The 13,888-nt window shown below is 50.2% G+C and overlaps 1 protein-coding gene across 24 annotated transcripts in view; it reads left to right on the top strand.

Moving 5' to 3' along the window:
- The first annotated feature begins 223 nt into the window (after nucleotides 1–223).
- Nucleotides 224–13,888, top strand: part of ZNF618 (zinc finger protein 618) — a 377,016-nt gene continuing 363,351 nt past the window's right edge. For 9 of the 24 annotated variants that reach the window (XM_047828967.1, XM_047828964.1, XM_047828963.1 and 6 more), the window contains exons 1-2: nucleotides 225–503; nucleotides 10,150–10,252. The gene's annotated coding sequence lies outside the window, so the exon portion shown is untranslated. Of the gene's footprint in view, nucleotides 504–10,149; nucleotides 10,253–13,888 lie in introns of all 24 variants that reach the window. The other 15 variants (XM_047828943.1, XM_047828944.1, XM_047828954.1 and 12 more) reach the window with 4 other exon arrangements.

Below are 13,888 nucleotides of genomic sequence, written 5' to 3'. Positions count from 1 at the left end.
CACACACACGCCTACATATACGCACGAACTCATACAGACGCCCCCACACGCACCCATGCACATATATACATGCATGTGTATAGATGCATACACGTGTGCATACAATACATATACCCACGTCCACACATGTGCACACATACACGATGTACATACAGACGTCCATACATATATGCGTGTGTGCGTGCGCACACGCCCTTCTCACACCCTGACTCAGACCGCCTCTTCCTGCTGGAGGCGGGATTGCATTGCCCCGGGGCCGGGCACAGGTGCAACGCGGCTTGATCACCAGGGCCCTTGCCTCTGCTGACCGCGGGCCTGAACGCAGGACCCCCCACTGGTCCTCTGCTGCCACCTTGTGGCCACTTCCCAGATGGCAGGTAGGAGCCTGAGATCTTTCTCTGGTTCCAGTTCCGGGAAACTCTTGGGCCCGCTGGAGCCTTGCCCACCCCCGGAGTGCTTCGTGTGGCCAAATACTGTGGGTGATTATCGGGGCCTGGAACCAGGTGAGAGTCCCACTCTCTCGACTACCCCCTAATCCTTTCCGTCCCCTCTCACCTCCAGACCTTCACAGTGCTCTTTCCTTTGCAGGGAGCACCCCCCCCCCCCACCCCCCCGCCAACACACACAGCCCGTTCTCTGTGAGCCCTTTGGAGCCGACTTTACCGTGCTCAGCGCAGCATCTAGGGACTTCATGTGGCCTCTGGCACAGACAGGTGTTCAATTTGTGGAGGAGTGGAGGAGTGAGGGGGAAGGAAGGGAGGACGAAACGAAGGACGGAGAGCCTGGGGACCAGAAGCTGGGGGGGGGGGGAGGGAAAAGGAGGGGAGGAGGGGAGAGGGGAGACGGGAGAGGAGAGGAGGGGAAGGGAGAAAAGGGGAGGGGGAAAGGAGGGGAGGGGAGGGGAAGAGGAGGGGAAAGGAGAGGAGGGGAGGGAGGCAGCAGGCGGAAAAAATGGCTTCATAAGCTGTCGCCAGGGGGGACTCGGGGCCCTGCCCATTCCAAGAGATCAAAGTTTTAACAGGAGAGAGAACAAAAGCATGAGATTTTCCCACAATCTTTTAATCTAGCTCTGTTAGCTTGCTTGTTACTATTTTTATTAGGAGACAGAGGGAGTCCTCCTTTCCAAATGCCCCCAAAAGGCAAGAAGGTTGAGTGGGTGTGTTGTCACCGCCATGTAGTAAGAGGCAGGTTCCCTTATTCCCCAGGAAGTGGGGGGCTGGGCCAGGGTTGAGCCCCCCTTTCCCTATGTGGGGAGGGGCCAGCTCCGCAGCTGAAACTTTTAAAAGCAGGAGAGAAACCTCAGTAGTGGGGGACTGAAAACCTGGGAAGACAGATGATTTGATACTGTTTTGAGTGGACTATAGAAGGCACTTTGTGAAAAAACCCTTTCAACTGGTGTCTACCTCTTGGAGTTCTGGATTTTTCTCTCAGTGCTTTATAAAGAGAAGCATTTAGGCTTTTAAAAAACCTGGCAAGGAGCCGAGCATCTTCTCTGATATCTAAGCAGGAATTAATTTTTATTTTTTATTAAAAATTTTTTTATGTTTATTTTATTTTTGAGAGGGAGAGAGAGAGAGAGAGAGAGAGAGAGACAGAGACAGAGCACTGGCGGAGGGGGGCAGAGAGAGAGGGAGACAGAATCTGAAGCAGGGTCCAGGCTCTGAGCTGTCAGCACAGAGCTGGAGGCGGGCTCGAACTCAAGAACCGTGAGATGGTGACCTGAGTGGAAGTCGGACACTTAACTGACTGAGCCACCCAGGCACCCTGGGAATTAATTTTTAAGATGTTATTTGAACATGTGTGCCAGTTACGGTACCAAGGCGCTGAGGTAGAGCCGCGATTGGTAACAGACGGAAATGCTGCCTTTGAGGGGCCCCCGTTGTAGACCGGGAGGCGGAGAGTAAGCAGCTTCACAGAACTGTGTAGAATCGTGCCGGTAGTGACGAGGGTGTGAAGAAAAACGAAGCAGGGTGAGGGGACAGAGGGGGATAAGGACCTGGCATTAGGTGGCATGGCCAAGAAGGCCCCCTCGGAGGAGGGGATGCTTGTGAATCTCCCTACAACAAGTGGACAAGAAGGCAGGACCCTATAATCTGTACCCTGAACAAGATCTTTTAATTGGTTTAATTTTTTTTTTTTTAAGATTCTATTTTAAGTCATCTCTACACCCAACATGGGGCTCGAGTTTATAATCCCAAGATCAGAAGTTACATGTTCTACACACTGAGCCAGCCAGGCACCCCTAATTAGTTTAATTTTTTTTAATTCTTTTTTTTCTTTAATTTTTTAATGTTTATTTTTCTTTTTTTTTTTAATTTTTTTTTTTTTTGCAACATTTATTTATTTTTGGGACAGAGAGAGACAGAGCATGAACGGGGGAGGGGCAGAGAGAGGGAGACACAGAATCGGAAACAGGCTCCAGGCTCTGAGCCATCAGCCCAGAGCCTGACTCGGGGCTCGAACTCCCGGACCGCGAGATCGTGACCTGGCTGAAGTCGGACGCTTAACCGACTGCGCCACCCAGGCGCCCCTTAATGTTTATTTTTGAGAGAAAGAGAGAGACAGAGTGTGAGCAGGGGTGGGGCAGAGAGAGAGGGAGACACAGAATCCGAAGCAGGCTCCAGGCTCTGAGCCGTCAGCACAGAGCCTGACACAGGGCTTGAACTCACGAGCCGTGAGATCATGACCTGAGCTGAAGTCAGATGCTTAACCAACTGAGCCACCCAGGCGCTCCCGTTTAATTCTTAAAAGTTACAAAAGTGATGTCGATTTAGTATAGACTATTTCAAAAGTACAAGCAAACAAAAAAGGTGCCCATAATCAATTTTGCTGTCGGTATACACATGGCCGGGGTGGAGTATGGGCTCCTCATGGTGTCTGTCTACACTCGATGTAATTGAAGACTGAATCACCTTGACTTTGGGAAACGTACTTTGGAACTACTGCATAATTATCTGCTTTGAGCCAAAGGCCCGCCATACCGTGGGTGTTCCTGTCTCCCACGGTCATGTTACCTGGCCCCTTGAGATCCGAGTGTGTCCCTCCTGTTGAGTGCTGACCTTTCCACAAGAGGGGGTCATGAAGGAAACGGCAGCCGCCCCGGCCAGCTGTAAACGTTGCTGCGTCTCTTTACCCAAAGAGATGACCAGGCACCTCCCCCATAGAGAAACTGGATCGCTTGCAAGTAATTGTAATGAGAAGTGTTCAGGCTCAAGTGACATTCAAGAAGTGCGCATTAAGGGGCGCCTGGGGAGCTCAGTGGGTTAAGCCTCCGACCTCGGCTCAGGTCATGATCTCACGGTCTGTGAGTTCGAGCCCCGCGTCGGGCTCTGTGCTGACAGCTCGGAGCCTGGAGCCTGCTGCGGATTCTGTGTCTCCCTCTCTCTCTGCCCCTCCCCTGCTCGCGCTCTGTCTCTCCCTCTGTCTCTCTCTCAAAAGGAAATAAACATGTAAAAATTTTTTAAAAAAAAGAGAAGTGCGCATTAAAACACCACCACCTAGCAGATGAGCAAAGTAGCAAGTTGGATGGTATTAAGCGTAGGAGTGAATGTGGGAAACAGCCATTGCGCGCTGCACCACCAGGGTTTTGGTGGGGGAGCTAGCTGTCGATACGAACACAAATAGTATGGCTCTTCTGGAGAACAATCTGGAACCAGCAAACCCAACTCCTCGTCTTACAGCCTGGGGAAACTCGGGTCCAGAGCAGCACCCTTTAGGATAAATGGGAAATAGGAAGCACCCCGGGTATCTGCCAGCAGATCGGTAGAGCCCAGAGGACAGTAAGTGAATCGGTAGCCCGGAGGACGTCCGTCATGGATGCCATTTGGCAAATCGCCGCTACCGCGTAGATGTACTGCCAGCACCCCGGAACAGATCTCAAAAGCAGGGTTAAGTCTGTAGTGGAGCACCATCTGTATAAACATCCTATCTTTCTGGCACTTACAATTGCATAGACAAATCTGTTCGTTCCCTGTCTCCCTACCCCCCGGTCCCCCGTATGTAGCTGCCTTTTCCACCTGAATACTTCTTTTTATTTTATTTCATCCTATTTTTTATGTTTATTTATGTTTGAGAGACAGAGAGACAGAGTGCGAGTGGGGAAGAGGCAGAGAGAGACACACGCGCGCACCGAATCCGAGGCAAGATCCAGGCTCCGAGCTGTCAGCACAGAGCCCGACGCGGGGCTCGATCTCACAACCTGTGAGATCATGACCTGAGCCAAAATCAAGAGTCAGATGCTCAACCGACCGAGCCCCCCCGGGCGCCCCCGCCCGGGGTACTTTTGATCTGCACACACAGTTGTTTTGTGTGCTTTGTGCTGCCTCTTAACTACAGAGTGTTTCATCAGTGGGTTCTCGTTCACGAGCATCGTTTTATCATTCATGGCTGTCCCTTCTTCCCCATTCTTCTGAAGCGATCATATTATCAATCGTGACTTTTGTTTGTCTCTTTCTTCTGCGTTCTTCCTCCAAACCTCCAGTTCGATTATCTGTGGCGTCAGTGCTGCTGTTTCTGCCACCAGGGTGGCCTGGGTCCTGCCATCCTTGCTTTTGGCCTCCGTGCCCCGCCCAGCACACCTCATGCACCCTCCTTCAGCATCTCATCGTGTTGCTTTTCGGGGCTCTCTGCCTTCTTGGGCTCCGTGAGGATGCCTGAAGTGACCTTTGGCGGGCCATTTCTGAAGGTTTGCTCACCTCCTGGACACGGACCCATTTCTCATGTAGTATAGTTCCGTGTTGTTTTTTCCCTCCTTCCGCATCCTCGAGTGAGGCTGGACGACAGATTTGCTCTCTCTTTGCTGGGCTCGAGATCTGCACCTGCGGTCCTTCCGCAGGAGGGCAAGCTGATGGCAGTCCAGTTTCCCGTTTCTAGCAAATTTTCATGTAGTTTCTTTGTGGCTTGCCTGTCACCTCCATCGTCTGCTTGTCTGTGGCTGTGACTCTGAGTGATGTCAGATGGCAGAACCGTCCCCCCGAGGGCACTGCCATGGGCACTCTCTCCCACACAGGACTCGATGTCTCAGGAGAGCCTCCCTGCTGACATTCTCCTCTTCTTCAACTTTTATTTCCCTGGGGCAGGGGACAGAGTGGGAGGGAAATGGGAAGCATCGTCCCGTTTTTTCTCATCTAGATGGCTGTTCACACTGGGAGCGTATGAAGTGTTCTTTTAAAACCCCACGCTGGATCATGTGACTCCCTTCTCAAAACAATTTATCCACTCCCCACTTAACCCTCAAGTTAGGGTTAATATGCTTCGCAAAGTTCTCTCCGATCCTGTCACTGCCTCCCCTCCAGCCTTAGTTCCCCAGGACTTGATGCCCTTGGTCAAGCCTCAGTGCCCTTGGACTTAATGTGTCTTCCAGAATGTGCCTCGCTCTCCACAGACCTCCGTACCTTCACACAAACTGCTCCCTTGGGCTCAATGGCCTTGCCCTTCCCACCCCCTCCCTGCCTGGAGGAGACTAAGGTGCCTCTGTTCCAGGAACCCATGTCTGATGTCCCTGCTGGATGAGGTCCCCGCTCCAACCCCATGTTGTATTCTTGCATCCGTTCGTTCCCTCCACGCCTCCTGAATCTGATTTCGTTGCAGATGCTCTGGTGTCCCTTTTTATACTGAACTGTGAGGAGTAGGTCTTATTTGCCGTCTCCAGAGTCCAGTAGGAGGGACTCAATCAGTGCTGGCGAGACTGAACCAAAGGGTCCGCACCTCCCTCCCAACACCCGAGCCAAGCTTCCACTGGAAGGCGGCACTATACAAATGTCTCTTGGAGGCCCAATCCCGACCGCTGCGGTGGGGGGAGGGGGCTGGACTTCTGGGAAGGGCGGTCAGAAGGGCCCTCTGTCCCAGGACTACACATCCCATGTCGTTCAATTATATTAAGAACATTTCAAAATCCAGGAAAGCATTTGAGGGCAAAGGAAAAAGAGGTGACTTCTCCTGATCGAGCTCAATGCGAACAATGGTAACAGGTAGAAGGTTTAGCCCAAAGCCTCCAAGTCTGTGTTTAGAGAATGCAAGGGCAGAATAAACATTGTATCACTGGACATTTACTAAACTATCTTTTTTTGTTTAGCATTAAAAAAAAAAAAATTACCACGTTGCCTAAATTGCTTTAGAATTCTGAAAAGATTTATGCATAATCCGTCTTTCCAAAGACAGAAACTCAATCCTCCTTTGCTCGTGGGAACAGAATGTAAAAATAATCACCAGCTCTAAGGTCTGAATGCTACCTCAACGGGAAGGAGGTGGGGTGCAGGGGGCAGTGCCGGCCTCGCAAGTGAAGGTGGGCAGAAATTAGCATCCCCAACTGCCCGCTGCAGAATTGTCATTTAACCAGGTTAAAAAAAGCTATTCCCAAACAGGCTCCCTCTGACGGCCTCGGAGCTGATGTGGAAGCCGCCAAATGTGTGTATTTGTGGAGTTGTAAGTAGGTCAGATATTTCTGTCGCTAATTATTACTTGTGAAAAAATATGTCGTGAGCTTGCCGCAGGGAGAGAGTATCGGAAGCAGCATTGATCTTTGGAAACTCCAGCCAGGTTTATCCCTCCGGGCCTGGAATCCTGAGGACAGTCAGACGAGGAAAAAATGTCCCAAATGCAGGTGCACGTGGGGCAGTTGTGGGAACTCCAGCAAACCTGGGTTCCAGCCCCTGAATTTCACTTCCCTGTTCTGGACTTCAGTTTTCTCACCGGGTTAGATTTGACTTTTAGTACAAAGGTTCTGATGCCATGACCTTGTCAAGTGCAAGATCATTTTCCGGGGATCTGGGATTTCCCTTCTGTTCTAGGGATATGTTTTTGTGCTCTGGGAGGGATAAAGGAATCAGTTCAGAAGTGAGACCAACATTTTTTTTTTTGTTTTTTGTTTATTTATTTATTTATTTAGAGAGAGAGAGAGAGAGAGAGAGAGAGAGAAAGCATGCACGCACAAGTGATTGGGGAGGGAGAGAGAGAAGGAGAGAGAGAATCCCAAGCAGGCTCCATTGCACTCACAGCACAGAGCCCAACTTGGGGCTCGAGCTTATGAACCGTGAGATCATGACCTGAGCTGAAACCAAGAGTCAGACGCTTAACCAACTGAGCCACCCAGGCACCCCCCCATCAACATTTTTTTTTGGCAGTGAATATTAGTGGAAATTTTTGTGGCATCGGATCAGACCCACATGCTTGAATATCTGCTAAGTGTTGAGTATGTGTTGGACATTGGGGCAGGCATGTTGGACACACGCATATGACTGCCCACTCCTTCGTATGTTTAAGACTGGTGGCCTCTGGTTACCAAATTTCGGAGGGTGAGATGATTTGCCCAAGGTTGCCCAGACAGTAAAAGGAGAAGAGTTAGGATTTGAACCCAGCTTCTCATTCCGGGATCCTACACCAGCCACCGCAGCTATGCTTGAGTGAGCTTTTAGGAGGACAAAGATGCCCCCTCTTCTTCCCCTAGATGTGAAGTCTGGATACCAGGGCAAGATGCTGCTCTAATTAGTTTTATCTTACAGGCTGGGAGACTTGTCAGTGTGTTATGCAAAGTTATGCAGAATATGCAAATCAGGGGTGGCTCCGGTTGTGTTGTGACCAGTATAGCACCTGTGTTTCTCTGATCTGAAAAGTTCTACCAGAGTTTCCTGGTGGCTTGGGCAGTGGGAAGGGGACTGGGCTGCTTTCCACAAGGTCACACCTGCTCGCAAGTCCCCTTTTAGTGTGTCCAGGAACTGGAAGGTAAATGACCCCTGCCATATGGACAGTTTTAGCACCAGATATCTAAGAACTGATGAATTTAGTTGATCTGAAAAGTTCTTGTTTTTGTTTGTAAATAGGTGGGCTTCAGGGGCAGCTGGCTGGCTCAGTCAGAACAGCACATGACTCATGGGGCACCTGGGTGCCTCAGTCGGTTGAGTATCCGACTTTGGCTCAGGTCATGATCTCATGGTTCATGGGTTCGAGCCCTGCATCTGGCTCTGCACTGACAGCGTGGGGCTTGCTTACGATTCTCTCTCTCCCTCTCTCTCCCTCTCTCTCTGCCCCTCCCCCCTTCCCTCTCTCTCTTTCAATAAATAAACTTAAAAAAAAAAAGGACCCAGGACATTCTGGATGATGTCATGACATTTTCAAAACAGAAATAAAAGGAAAAGTCCTAAGAAGTATTCAGGTGGAGGGGTGCCTGGATGGCTTAGTCAGTTAAGTGTCTGACTTTGGCTCAGGTCATGATCTCATAGTTTGTGAGTTCGAGCCTCGTGTTGGGCTCTGTGCTGGAGCCTGCTTTAGATTCTGTCTCTCTCTCTCTTTCTCTCTCTCTGTCCCAGCTCGCACTCTCTCTCTCTCTCTCTCTCTCAAAAATAAACATAAAAAAAGAGAGCATGTGACTCTTGATCTCAAGGTTGTGAGTTCAAGCTCCACACTGGGTGTAGAGATTACTAAAAAGTAAATAAACATTATAAATAGGTGGGCTTCAGTTTCCTCACCTTCAAAATTGGTGAATGAGGGGCGCCTGGTGGACTCAGTCAGTAGAGCGTGTAACTCTTGATCCTGGGGTTGTGAGTTGGAGTTCCACATTGGGCATAGAGCTTAGTTAAAAAAATAATAATAATACTAAAATAAATGAAAAAAGAAGGGTGAATGAGCTTAAGGTCCTGTGATGACCTGAGTCTTCAGAATCCTGTCTTAAGGCTTCTGGAAAGTACCATCCATCCTCTTTTTTGCCTGTACTCTGCTTATGATGACCCAGCCCTTACCCCTCCCCAGCACTCATTCCCACTACCCCTTTCCCCCCCCCTCCCCACCCCCCAGCCAGGGAACTATTGGCACGCTTTTCTTGCTTCCCATACTTGGCACATGCTGTCTTTGCACCAAGGCATTCCTTTCTCTCTCTTTTCCATCGGTCTAACTCATTCTCTCCCTTCCTAGGCTAGCTTAGACAATACCTACTCCTGCCCCCAACCCCAGGCAAGCCCAGGCACCCTCAATCCCCGGCTCTCTTGATAACACTTACTGGCTGGTTTCTTGTCATGATTACTGGGGACAGAGTTCCCCAGGCAGGCAGCCCAGGACTGCCAAAGTGGTCGTGAATCAACATTTAAGGAATTAAGTCAAAGAACAAATGCATCTACCCGTTGTAGGGTAGAATTGTCCAAAGGAAGCGGTTGCTATAAACTCCACTCAGCTTGTGACTTTAGACTAAAAATAGGTATAGGGACACCAGGCTTTTCTAATTCCCTAATATAAATTTTAATTTTTAATAACTTGAGAAATCAGTGAACTATACCTATGGGAAAATGATGAGGAATCAGCCACATAAATTAATGGAAAGTATGTGTTCACATTATCTAACTATATTAAGTGTGAATAATAATTAATTATGGATTCTGCATGCGGTCTTGTCTTAGAGAATTCAGTGTGAAGGAATTTAAAAAGTCATTCATCACCCCCCTGTGCTCCACCCCGGGCCATAACATAAAAAGCAATGGCCAGAGAATTTTCCATAATTTATGAAAATCATCATCTTAGAGGAAAAATAACTCTCATTAGGAGCATAATAACTAGGAAAAAGAAGCCGTGCCCAAGTGTGTTTGCTAATGCTGCTGTAATCATTTGGCCCACCCTTCTCTCTCTCCCCTGCATTCATTCATTCTTCCATTCATTCACCGTACTCTGTGGGGGCCTAACCAGGGGATGAGAACACGGTGAACTCTAGAACCAGGTTGTTTGAGTTCAAAACCAAACTCCTCTATCTACGTTGCAGCTGTGTGGTCTGAGGCAAGTCGCTTAACCTCTCTGTGCCCCAGTTTCTATAAAATAGAGATTACAGGTACTATTGCATTGATGGGGAGGGGGTGAATAAGCAAATACAGGTGGAATGCTTAGCATAGAGCCTAAGTACTCAATAAATGAAAGCTCTAGTTGTGGGTCTGGTATACTGGGCACCGCTTAAGAAGGACCAAACTTCGGGGCACCTGGGTGGTTCAGTCAGTTAAGAGTCCGGCTTTGGCTCAGGTCATGATCTCATGGTTCGTGGGCTCGAGCCCCCAGTTGGGTTCTGTGCTGACAGCTCAGAGCCTGGAGCCTATTTTCAATGCTGTGTCTCCCTCTCTGCCCCTCCCCGACTCATTCTCTGTCTCTGTCTCTCTCTCTCAAAATTAAATAAACATTAAGAAGAAGGAGGAGGAGAAGGACGACGACGACGACGACGACGACGACGACGACCAGGCTTCTATGCTTGAAGAGTTTGATGACTGGTGAGGGAAACAGACTCTAAGTAAGCAAGCTCCCTTCGAATTACAAGTTGACGTGTTCCATATGGAAGTGAGTAAGGTACTGGGATAGGCAATGATAGTGCCTCTTGCCTAAGGGGTGCAAGGCCCCTTCTCTGAGGAGGTGATGTTTCCCTCAGGAGGTAAAGGGTAAGAAGGAGCTAATGAAATGAAGGGGTGGGGGCAGAATGTTCCAGGTGTTGTGTGTATAGCTTGTGTGCTCCACTCCACAGGGGCTGCCCCTTCCCCGTTTCTATTTTCTAAAGCTGTGGAGACAAACTGTGGAGCCACGGTGATAAAACTAGGGCAGTAAAGGATATAGAGAAGTCGCTAGACATTGACACAGACTTGGTGGCAGTCGACGGCAGGAGGTGCACAAGATGGTGGTGGGGACCGATCCTTAGTGTTTGGAAAGCCGGCCAGCTAGAGGGAGAAACGAAAGCCATCCCCCCCGCCAACCGCAAACCGGCCAAAGACGTGACGTTAAAACCCTACAGAAAGAAGAAAATCGGGGCTACTGGTTTCTGATTGGGGCAGTGGTGTTGGAAAAGCCTTCCTAAACAAGACCAGAAAGGGCACAAGCCGTGGATGGATTCGGCACCATCAGAATGAGGGGTGTGTGTCCAGCGCAGGAGAGCAGAGACAAAGGAGGAGGCGGATGCCAAAGGATGAGACCAGGCAGTTCCCAGAGGGAGCCGGTCAAAGGGCCAGCAGCTCACGAAGAGATGTGCACATGCACTCCTGGTGCAAAGTCCAAGCTGTGCGAGTGAAAGCTTCACACGGAAGCCGCCTCCTCCTCCTCCTCCTCCTCCTCCTCCTCCTCCTCCGCCCCAGAAGGGTGGTGCGTAGAAAGGCAGGCTGCATCAAGGTGCAGGGGGAAGAGGGGAGGCTTGCTGGCACTCTGCCACTGGGAGCTGCTCCCGGGACCCCTGGGGACGCGGCACCATGGCCATGAGTGGAGGGCCCAAGGGCATCCGGAGAGCCAGGCTGTCCCCCACGCCAAGTCCCTGGCCTAGGGCTGGTTGTGCCGGGAGGAAGGGGAGCTTCTCCCTCCTTCACACAAATCGCCACCACCTTCCTCCTACCCAGAGGTTGGTGGGGGAGCACCCCCCCCCCCCCCAGAGAGGGCGCCTTCTGCTAGTTCACGCAGAGGCGCCATTTGGGTTATAGGGCCCTGGCCTTTGGAAAGCCATTTGCCCACAGTCAAGGACTGTGACCCAACAAGGCCACTCTATCTATCTCAGAGACATCTGAGGCCATCTATCTCAGAGACATCTATCTCAGAGACAATTGGCCTGGCCATCTATCTCAGAGACAACTCAGGACAAAAGGAACCCCCCCCCCCCAAAAAAAAAGCTTGGAGGGTCAGGGACTTGGAGGCCACCCAGGTGTCCAGCCCTGGGGAAATGGATGAGAATATTGTGCACTGTTAGAAGCAACTATGACACATCACTGAACACACCTTGGTGCTGAGTGGTGGGGGGAGGGAAGGGGGGGAAAAAAAAGAACCAGACTGAGAGCTGTAGCACAGAATTAGTCATGTTAATTAAAAGCATATACAAACACAGAACAGCACGACATGTTTTATAAGGACTCATGCATATTTAAGAACATATATCAGCTACGTTAGCGAGGATGCTCATGGGGGCAGGGGACTGGGAAGCAGGGATGAAGGAAGAAAAACATGTTTAAAACACAAACAAGCCCGTGGAAAGAGTCCTCCATAGGAGGTGAGCAGGTGGGTTCCTGTGCCTGCCCTGCCCCTGGGGCTGATCAGAGTGAAAAGGCACAGAACTGAAGCCAACGTAAAACTCTGCCTGTCCTCCGAGGCCGAGGACACGCTGGTCTCCTTCAGGGAAGCTGGGGCCTTCCTTTCTCCGAGTGTCCCTGGCCCCACATTGATAAGGATGTCAGTTGCAGCGAATGGCCAAGTGGCGTGAACTTAGTAGCGAGAGTTGGGGATTCCCATCTCCTTTCTATCACCAACCGGATGGGTGACCGTGTGCAAATGAGGTTCCCTCTCTGGGCCTCAGTTTCCCAGGGGTGGTTCCTCAGTGGCAGACGTAGGCTGGATTTGCTGCCAACGATTTCCCCTTCCCCCTGGCTCACAGTTTGCTTGCCTTTCCTTCAAGTTAGGTGCCGCCAAACTCTTGGGTTCTGGCCAATAGAACGCGGATGGAAGTGATATATTCCACTCCCAGGCCTGATCATGAACACCTCCCCACGTGATTTTCTATGTTCTTTTTCTTTTTCTTTCTTTCTTTTTTTAATGGTGAGGGAGTCCAAGTTTAGCTTCAGCACCACTGGCTTCCCCTGCCCCGACCTTAAAAAAAATTTTTTTTACATTTATTTATTGTTGAGAGACAGAGAGAGACAAAGCATGAGCAGGGGAGGGGCAGGGAGAGAGGGCAACACAGAATCCGAAGCAGGCTCCAGGCTCCGAGCTGTCAGCACACAGCCCAATGCGGGGCTTGAACTCAGAACCATGAGATCATGAACTGAGCCGAAGTGGGTCACTTAACCGCCTGAGACACCCAGGCGCCCCAGTCTATGTTCTTACACTGTCTGCTGGTAGGTTGCAGGGATCCCCCAGAGCCATAGTTTAAAAGGAGATTGGGTCCCTGAGTCACCCCTTGGAGGAGAGACACCCAGGAAAGTGCCTCGCTGATGGCACTCATGAGCAGATGTTGAGCACGGGCATCAATCCATCAATGGACAAATACTGAGGGAACCAATGAGCGTGCATCATTGGAGAGGACGTCACGTCCTGGGTCATTCTGGGGGAGACACGAGTCGTTTTTGGAAGGAAGGAATAATGTATCTCAAAGGAATGAAAAAGTCATCTTTTGATGCATTAGGTCCCCATGGGCAATGGCATTAGGTCTATGGTTTTCCACATCCAATCTGCAAAGCCACGGCTCAGCGTCCACACAGAGAGAGATCGGTTCATGGGTACCAGGGTCGGGCACCTAATTCTGGATTTTTTTTTTTTTAAGTAATTTCTACACCCAATGTGGGGCTTGCACTCACGACTCTGAGATCAAGAGTCGCATGCTTTTCAGGCTGAGCCAGCCAGGTGCCCCTAATTCTGTATCTTGATCCGAATGCCAAGACCTTATTAAGATAAAAAATAAAGCCTGAGGTGCCAGGCTGGAAGGTGTGGTTAGTGTTTACGAGGCAGATGGGCGGGGAGGGGAGATCTTTCACCACAAGGCTCGCCTTGTCATATACACAAACTCATCTCCATGGCAATTGTTCTCTCTGCAATTTCCCTTGAAGCAGCCATTTGCATTTCTTGATTTCCACACGACAATGACCTTGTTAGGTCCTGTTAGATAGAAACAAGACGGATGCTCCAACAACACAGGCTTCTGTGCCCAGTTTCCCTCTGGCTAATTACACCGTGTGGAAGCTGCCCAGGTGGACCAAACAGAGGCCTGATGGTTAATTTAAATAACAAACAGTGTCAGCCGGGCCATTAACTGATGGTCCCCAACTGCTCAGCTGTTCCCCATCAGCAAAAGGATCTGTTCTCTCAGCCTAGCAAGGTTATAAAAGGCCAACCAAGAGCCGCCCCCCCCCCCCCCCCGAAGTCCCCCAAATGCCAGTGCGAGCAGTGAGGACGGGCCTTTATGCAAACA

The sequence above is a fragment of the Prionailurus viverrinus genome, chromosome D4, assembly GCF_022837055.1.
Source record: "Prionailurus viverrinus isolate Anna chromosome D4, UM_Priviv_1.0, whole genome shotgun sequence".
Taxonomy (NCBI): domain Eukaryota; kingdom Metazoa; phylum Chordata; class Mammalia; order Carnivora; family Felidae; genus Prionailurus; species Prionailurus viverrinus.
The sequence above is the reverse complement of the archived record's forward strand: the minus strand, read 5'-3'. Positions and strand labels throughout refer to the sequence as shown.